Genomic DNA, 9,324 nt, shown 5'->3' with positions numbered 1-9,324 from the left:
CCGGAACCGAGGTCAGACTCACCAGTCTGTACTTTCCTGGGTCACCTCTTGATCCCTTTTTAAAGATGGGCGTAACATTGGCTATCTTCCAATCCTCCGGATTCTCGCCTGTTTTCAGGGATAGATTGCAAATTTGCTGAAGTAGTTCCACTATTTTCTCCTTTAGTTTCTTCAGAACCCTTGGGTGGATTCCGTCCAGACCTGGGGATTTGTCAGTTTTTAATTTTTCTATCTGCCTGCGTACGTCCTCAAGGCTCACTTCCATGGATGTTAATTTTTCTGCTTGATCTCCATTGAAGATTTGCTCAGGTTCCGGTATGTTGGATGTGTCTTCATTTGTAAACTAGTCTTTAAGCCCGTTAGATTAACGGGTGCTAGAACATATGTGTGTGTGTCTGTCTTTTTTTCTCTCTCTCTCCTTAGCCGCTTTCTTTCTTTCTGACTTTCTTTTTCCTTGGCTGTCCATCACCACCCCTTGCCTGCTCCCCCTGTCCATTTTCCCTTCCTTTTACCTCCACTGTGTCCACCACCACCCCTTCACTGCTCTCCTTATGCAGCAGCAGCCCTTCTCCCTTTGTTTTACCTCCCCCCTGTCCAGCAGCACCTCTTTCCTTCTCCCCCTGTCCAACATTAGTCCTCCGTTCTTTTTTCTTCACCTCCCCTGTCCATCAGCATCTCTTTCCTTCTCCCCCTGTCCAGCAGTAGGCATCCCTTCCTTTTTTATCCTCCCTCCTCCTTCTTATCCCTATGATACTCTTACCTTGCTCTGCCCCTGATCAGAGGTTCCCGACAGCTGCCCAGTTGCACCCATTGGAAAAGTTCCCACTGCCGCATCCCGCACCCCTCCTGACGCGGCTCCCGCTGTCCTTTCTGTCTGTCTCTGTCCCTGGCCCCCTTTGCCTGTCTGTCTTTCTGTGTATCTCCCTGACCCTGTGTCTTTCTTCTTTCCTTTCTGTCTCCCTTCCTCCCTCTGTCTGTCTGTCCAAAGCAGCATTCCATCCCCCTCCCCCCACACCAGTTCCCTGTGCACTTGCCCCTGTGTCTTTCTTATTTTCTTTGTGTTTCCCTTCCTCTCTCTGTCTGTCCAAAGCAGCATTCCATCCCCCTCCATTTCCCTCCCCCCACACCAGTTCCCTGAGCACCTGCCCCTGTGTATTTCTTATTTTCTTTGTGTTTCCCTTCCTCTCTCTGTCTGTCTGTCCGTCCAAAGCAGCATTCCCTTCCCCTCCCCCCCCCCCCACCAGTTCCCTGTGCAGCAGCATTAGCGTTTCCTCTACCCGCCCCTGTCCCTTCCCCTTCCCCTTCCCGCGGGCCGGACTACAAAGGTGGTGATTCCAGCAGCGCTTTTATCAGTCTCCACACGCTGCTTCGGGCCCTTCTGCCCTGATTTACTCTGGCACGTCTCTGATGACATCATCAGAGACGCGGCAGAGCAAATCAGGGCAGTAGAAGGGCCCGAAGCAGCGTGTGGAGACTGATGTACACGCTGCTTGAATCGCCATTCGGACCCGCGGGAAGAGAAGGGGGTGGGCGGCAAAGGAGAAACGGAGATCGGCGGCGGCGACAGGAGAAACGGAGAACGTCGTCTGGCTGCGGTCCGGCTTGTGGAGGCGATCGGGTGGTGACGTATTCGCGCGCATGCGCACTCCTTCGGCCACAGACCTACAGCGCACGGAACACGAAAATAGGACTGCGCATGCGCGAGTTAGCCTTTTATTATATAGGATACAGAGAAGAACATGTTGTCTTTTTGCCACTTCTTTCTCCTCCTTTACCACTCTCTTCCTGTCTCCGTTGTCCAGCGGTCCCATCTCCTCCCTAGCCGGCTGCTTCCCTTTAACATATCTAAAGAACGGTTTGAAATTTTGTGCTTCCCTGGCTAGCCTCTCTTCATACTCTCTTTTGGCTTTTCGAACCACATGGTGACATTCTTTTTGATACTTCCTGTGCTCTTTCCAGTTCTCCTCAGTTTTGTCCTTTTTCCATTTCCTTTTTCTTATTGCCTATCACTTCCTTCACTACTTTAGTTATCCACGCCGGGTCTTTTGTTTGACTCTTTTTGCACCCTTTTCTGAATCTGGGGATATGCAGATTTTGCGCCTCGCTCACCGTGTCCTTGAGAAAAGACTAGGCATGTTCTACCATCTGCCATTTCTTGGAAGTGTTCCTAAGTTTCTTCTTTACCATTTCCCTCATTGCTTTATAGTTTCCTTTCTTGAAGTTGAAAGTAGTCACTATGGTTCTCTTTCCTTTCGGTATCCCTACCTCAACCTTGAACTTGATCATATTATGATCGCTGTTTCCCAATGGTCCCACTACTTTCATTTCCTTTGCAGGTCCCCTTAACCCAATTAGGATTAGATCCAGAGTGGCATATCCTCTCGTCGGTTCTCTAACAAGCTGCTCCATGAAGCAATCTTGTGTAGCCTCCAGGAATTCTGTCTCCCTAGCGCATTTTGAGCTTCCAAGACTCCAGTCTATCCCGGGATAGTTAAAGTCTCCCATAATAACTGTGTTACCGCTATTGCATTCTCGCTTTATCTCTGCTTCCATTTCTTCATCGATATCTCTGGTTTGCCTGGGTGGACGATAGTAGAGGCCCATCTTTATTTTAGGCCCTTTCCTTCTCGGTATTTTAACCCATAGCAATTACAGATTGTTGATCGTCTCTGCTGTGTCCACTCTTGTCAATTGTATGCTTTCTTTTATGTATAGGGCTATTCCACCTCCTTTCTGTCCTGACCTGTCCTGGCGATAGAGCTTGTACCCTGGCAGTGCTGTATCCCATTTGTTTTCTTCATTCCACCATGTCTCAGAGACTCCAATGATGTCTATGTCCTCTTCATTGGCCATGGCTTCTAATTCCCCCATTTTGTTTCTTAGGCTCCTTGCATTGGTATATGTGCAATTTAGATCCTGGTATTTTCTTGTCTTCATTTCCTTTCCCTGTGCTTCGATCTTTAGTTTCTTCTCCTGTGCTATAACCCTTCTAACCTCCTCTTCTGGGTTAGTCAACTCCTGTAATTTGCCCGTTGTTTCTTCCCAGCCTTTTTCCCCCTTAGTATCTTCATGGGATACCTTCTTCCGAATCGTCAACGCTTTGTCGACTGTCGGCTTTCCCCTTCTTCTTAGTTTAAAGCCTGTTCTATTCCTCTCCTGACGTTGTTTGCTAGAAGTCTAGTTCCCGCCATGCTCAGGTGCAGTCCATCTCTCCTGTAGAGCTTGCTCTTACCCCAGAACGTTGTCCAGTTCCTCACGAAGTGAAACCCCCTCTTCCTCACACCATCTCCTCATCCATGCATTTATTGATTGTAGTTCCTCCTGCCTTTTCACATCTGCCCTCGGTACCGGTAGGATCTCTGAGAACGTTATCTTCTGAGTCCTCATCTTCAACTTCCTTCCCAGAATCTTGAACTGTTCTATCAGCGTGCTGCTTCTGTAGTCTCTCCTGCTGACATCATTTGTCCCGATGTGGATCATTACTGTAGTCTCTTCCTTCTCCGCTCCTTCCAGGATCTTTCCAATTTTGTCCACGATGTCCTTGGTTCTTGCTCCTGGGAGGCAGGTGACTAGTCGATCCTCTCTCCCTCCTGCTATGTGGCTGTCCACATGCCTCAGGATTGAGTCTCCCACTAGGATCGCTGACTTTCCCTTCTTCAATTTTTGCTTCGGTCTCAGGTCAATGTCCTTGGAGTGTTTTGCTGCTTCTTCTTCTATGTCCTCGGTGTGCTTCGCTGTTTCTTCTTCTGGGAAAGATAGGAGAGTGGAGATATGATAGAGATATTTAAATACTTATGTGGCATAAATGCACATGAGGCGAATCTCTTTCAATTGAAAGGAAATTCTGGAATGAGGGGCATAGGATGAAAGTGAAATAGGATAGACTCAAAAGTAACTTCAGAAAATACTTTTTCACATAAAGGGTGTTGAATGTGGGAAATGGCCTCCTGGTGGAGGTGGTAGAGACAAAAAAAATGTATCTGAATTTAAGAAAGGTTGGGACAAGTACACTGGACCTCTAAGGGAGAGGAAGGAATAGTAGATGTCATGGATAGGCAGACTAGACAGGCCATAGGCAGACTAGACAGGCCATATGGCCTTTTTCTGCCATCATTTTTGTACGTTTCTATGACTTAGAATAATAATAATAATTTTATTCTTATATACTGCCAGACAAGAAATGGTTCTAGGCAGTTCACAACAAGTAGAGCTGAGCATGCAGTGAAAAAAATACAATTCATATTAGAAATACATCAAGTTATAAAATATAAGAAAAACATAGTTATTTTAAAAGACAAATGAGTGCGTTAGGATACAAACTTCTCAAATAGTTGTGTCTTTAATAATTTTCCAAAATAGAAATAAGAGGAAGCTCCTATCATGATTTTTCCAAACCAAACTTTCAATTTAGCAGCCTGAAAAGAGAGGATTCTCTCAAGAAACCTCTTATAGCAATATAATTTAATAGAAGGGTATGTAAACGAACTCTACGTTAAGGCTTATTTGAGTTCAAAGAAAAGTGAGTAACAAGGTAGCCTGGTGACATGCCAAAGATTGATTTATTACATTACATTAGTGATTTCTTTCATTGTAAATCTTTATTCATTTTCATATCTTACAACAAGTGTATAATAATCAGAAAATTTTTTAAACAATTCACTTGACAATCTTACTTATAAACATTAAAGTATAAAATAATCCCTTCCCACCCACCTCATCTAATTCAATTAGCAATTATCATATTTCCCAATCCCATCCCACCTGTATCTTATATAAAACAAGGTGTCTGATCATTAGAATATGTAATCAATGGCCCCCAAATCTTTTTAAAATTGTGATAATTTTCTTGCTGTATAGCATATTTACATTAGTGATTTCTATTCCGCCATTACCTTGCAGTTCAATGCATGTAAATTTAAACAAGATTCTGGCCTCAATTGGCAACCAGTGAAGTTTCCGATAGTAGGGAGTATTGTGCTCCCATATTTTCAGGCCAAAAATCAGTCGAACTGCAGTGTTTTGATTCACTCTCAATTTTTTAAAGATTTTCTTGTAGGCCCAGATAGAAGATATTACAATAGTCGAGGATACTTTAAAACAGATGACTGCACCAACAAACGAAATGAAGCTTCATCAAAATATTTCTTAATAGTGCGAAGTTTCCAAAGCACCGAGAAACATTTCTTGAGTAATAGATCAGTATGCTGTTCCAAAGTAAGGTATCTATCTATAGTCACTCCCAATATTTTTATAGACTGTTCTATAGTATAGTCAAGTCCATTCAAATGTATCGTCGTTTCTTTGATCTTATCGTTAGGAATTGCAAGAAAAAAAATTTAGTTTTGTGGATTTGGGGCTCCTTTTGCAAAGGTGCGCTAGCGTTTTTAGCGCACGCTAAAATGTCACGCGTGCTAGCCGCTACCGCCTCCTTTTAAGCAGGCAGTAATTTTTCGGCTTAATCTTGTGCGTGCGTTAATGCTAGTGCCCCTTTGTAAAAGGAGCCCTTAGTTTCAATTTAAAAGCAATCATCCAGAGTTCAATCTAGCTCAGAATGATTGCTAAAAATGTCCTGTCCACAAATCAAGAGTCTATCAATGCCGTCAGCCCAGCAGCCGCCAAAACAAAGACACACTTGAGGATAAAATCCACTCTGCGGTCCTGAACATCTTTCAGCACCACCACCCCATCATTGGGCAGACATGTGCTTAGTAAACTGCCACCAAGGAATAAACTTTCAGAGACACAAAACACTGGTTAAAGGCATTCACAATTGGACAGAGCCAAACCATGGCTCCGGCACATTTTAAGGGGCCCTCAGGCACCTCCCAAATGTCTGTAAGCATCTTGACTATGTCCAGATGATCAGGAAAAGAGGCTGTCTGCGGTCTCATTATTCATAAGAGAGCATTCAGTGGTGATGGGTGGAGTAACCTCCAGCTTCAATTCCTGGAGAGACTCAGAAATCAAATCAACCAGATGAGTGAGTTTAAAAAAATCTCTGTACTATGGGATCCTCACCCAGATCCTGATCTTGGAGATCCGCTAGGGCTGCAACATCCCCCGTGGTGGTAGTGCCAGGGTGTCCTGGTCGACCATGGCAGCTGTTGGCGCACTAGCTTTGGCCACCACAGGAGAGCTGGGCACAATCTCCATGTCCTGGGAAGGAGGGACCCCCATAGCAGACGAGGATGCCTTTGGAGGTGTGGCTGGTGGCATCAGTTTCTTTACCAAATAGGCCTGATACATCATGTTAATAAATTTGGGGAAAAACACTTCATCTGTGGCAGAAGCTGCCTCCTGTGGACCCTTCTTAGCATGCTTGGAGGACTTATGAAGTGTTGCCAATGAAGTGCAGATGTGCTTAGCAGGAACGACAATTGCGCTGTCTTCAGGGCCCATAGTTGACTTTTTTGGGTTCCCATGGCCAGAAACAGGACCCCCTTCAGTACTTGGGCTGCTTAAAATTCGACCCTCCCCACCCTCTCGTGCCACAGCACATGTGGAACATGGCCACCCTCCAGATAGCTATCCACCACAAATAAGGCATGAATCGAAAGTATCCTGCCTTAGGGACTCCATCTGAGTGGTTTTCTTGCAAAAACGAAGCTTGTAGAGGCAAAAGAATAACTTTAAATTCCAATTAAGAAAAATCCAAGATGGCCACCAAGCAATTTTCAAAAGAAAATAGCTCAGGAAAAGCACTGGAACCCCCTAAAAGTGGCGATATTAGGGTGGAGGGTGAACTAGGGCTAACTCCCAAACTGCCCAAAAACCACTTTTATGGACCCCCCCAAATCGCTGTGACAAACTGTCAAGCTCTGTACGCGCTGTGCTGTGTATTGCTGCAATGGAAGCTGAAACAGCTAATAGGGAGATCCTCTGCAAGCATAAAAACTGGACTGCTGGTCTTCTAATTGTCCCACTGGCCTGATATCAATGGCTGGAGACCTCTGCCACCACTGGACACCCACGCTGACATGACTTGGTGGATTGATGCAGTCTGCTCTGATCCTGGGCGCACCTCCACTGAGCTATGCAGCCTTTGCTCAGACCTACTAGCGGACAAACCTGGGGTGATCCAGCTCCCAAGGGAATGGTCCCTGAGCCCTGAACCGATGTGCAGGCTGTCCAGAGGGTGCATTGACAGGCAGCCAACCCCCTAGAAACAGACTTTACACAAAGTCTGTGATCTCCCGCAGCCAGAGCTGTCCTCAAGGGGATCCTCTGCAGCACAAGGGCGGAATTCGCAAAGAAAAATACTGAAGAGAAAGCCATAAAACTTATCACCTAATTTTATCAATTTTCTAAAACCTTAACAGTGAATACTACTAATGTTCTTAATCTTCCCACTGCATTGTTTAATCATAATTGTCTAAATATGCAAAGTGCTCTCACTTAATAAAAATAGTTAATGAATATAATCAAAAACTCCCAACTTGGGATGACCAAAATAAATTCCTTTATAAACTGCAATCGTAAAATGATTTCATTACCTGTAACCCCACTGTGATCCGACCGGGACTCCAAAGCACTCCAAGTGGTTACACTAAAAAAGAGCACTAGCGTGTGACCCGACCTGGAGTCACCCTGCAGGACTGAACTGACACCAATCACGAACAAAAATCAAGATCACACCAATGGAGTTTAAATGCAAAACTTTCCACTTTTACTCATCAAAACATAAAGGTCAGGATTTCATAATCAAGTATGAGCAGAGTCCTGTGTGATTTCATAATCAAGTATGAGCAAGTCAAAATTTCAAAAGAAAGAAAAATAAACAGTTCAAAATAAAGTCCAAACTTTCCTCTTCTTTCTCACTCAGTCAATACTGCATTTTTTTAGCTCTCTCCAGAGCCTGTACAGCCTGCTCCCAAAATAAAGTTCTTTGCTCCTGTGCTCACAATTCGCAGTCCTTAAAAAATAAAGCCTCCGGCAGACTATAGGAACCTGCCAGGCAAAGGAGAGTGTCTTTGGTTTTGCAAGAAAAAGCACTAATAATGGCTTTAAAAATTCCCTCCCTGGGTGACAGCAAAACCTCTCCTCAGAGACACTTCCAGCTTCATAAGACAACCAACAACAATACTGAGCTCAAAATAACTAGCTCCAAAATCAAACAGTTCCAAAAGCAAACAGTCTTAAAACAAAACTTACTGTTTGCAGCTTATTGCCTGCAGCTGGTCGTCAAGCCCACATCCATGGCTTCAGGTAAGTTTTCCCCAACTTCAGAACAGCCGCCTTGGATTTCCATCGGCAACTCAGCATCAGGAAAAGACAATTCCTCGGCTTGTCCAGCTTCTTCCACCTCCATAGGTGTAGGCTTATTGCACCTGTTTGACCCAGGGAGATCCTCAGGGAGAAAAGGTTTGAACCTTCTCCCTAGCCCGCCTCCTTGCCTGTTCTCCACTGCTGGCTTTTGTATTCCAGGGACACGCCTTAACCTAGCTGAGTCAGCAGTGCTCAAGGAAGCTCTAGAGCTCCTCCGGTGGTGACCTGAATACTGATCACCTAATATATTCTCAGCAAGATCAGGCTCCCTCTGGTGGTTAACTGGGAAATTGTCAGAATCAGGAACAGGACTTACTCTAGAAACTGCCTTCCGGGTTTTCTTTTGTACCCTGGCTTCTATCCTAACTGGGATCTTGGCGGGCCTGGTGCCTGAATGGTCACATATCTCATTGGGCTATTAAACAATGCCAAGAAAGAGAAAATCACCAGAGAAAAATATTTTTTTGATTAACTACATAATATGACATTATAGAGGGATTTCGTACAAAAAATGTTACTTATTTTGCATTGATCGTTATAAGAACACTATGGGGCTCATAATCGAAAGAGAAAAACGTCCAAAAGTCAGCACTTGGACGAACATTTCTCAAAAACGTCCAAGCGCCGATAATAAAACTGGGTTTTGGACGTATTTAAAAACGACCTAGGCCTTCATAGTGCCGCTCAATGTCCAAAGCTAAATGGGGTGTTTCGGGAAGTGTGTCGAGGGCAGGAGTTGGGTGGGACATGGGCTGGCTTAGACTTAGTCGTACAGCATGTATAACCAAAAGTTTAACAACAGAGCCTAGACAGAACTTGGACGTGACTTAGACCATGTAAAACATGGTCTAAGTCACAAAAACCCACATAAACTCACCAGATAAGCACTGCAAACACATAACACAGACCCCCCACACACTACCCCAATGATCACCAACTCCCCCCCACCCTCATAAAAATTTTATTCACAACTTTAAATTTCAGCCTCCAGACCATCATCACCTGGCCGCCTGGCATAGGTAAGCCTAGTCGTCCAGCCCAGAGGCAGCTGAAGTCATC

The sequence above is a fragment of the Geotrypetes seraphini genome, chromosome 4, assembly GCF_902459505.1.
Source record: "Geotrypetes seraphini chromosome 4, aGeoSer1.1, whole genome shotgun sequence".
Classification (NCBI taxonomy): domain Eukaryota; kingdom Metazoa; phylum Chordata; class Amphibia; order Gymnophiona; family Dermophiidae; genus Geotrypetes; species Geotrypetes seraphini.
Note: the sequence above shows the minus strand (reverse complement) of the source record.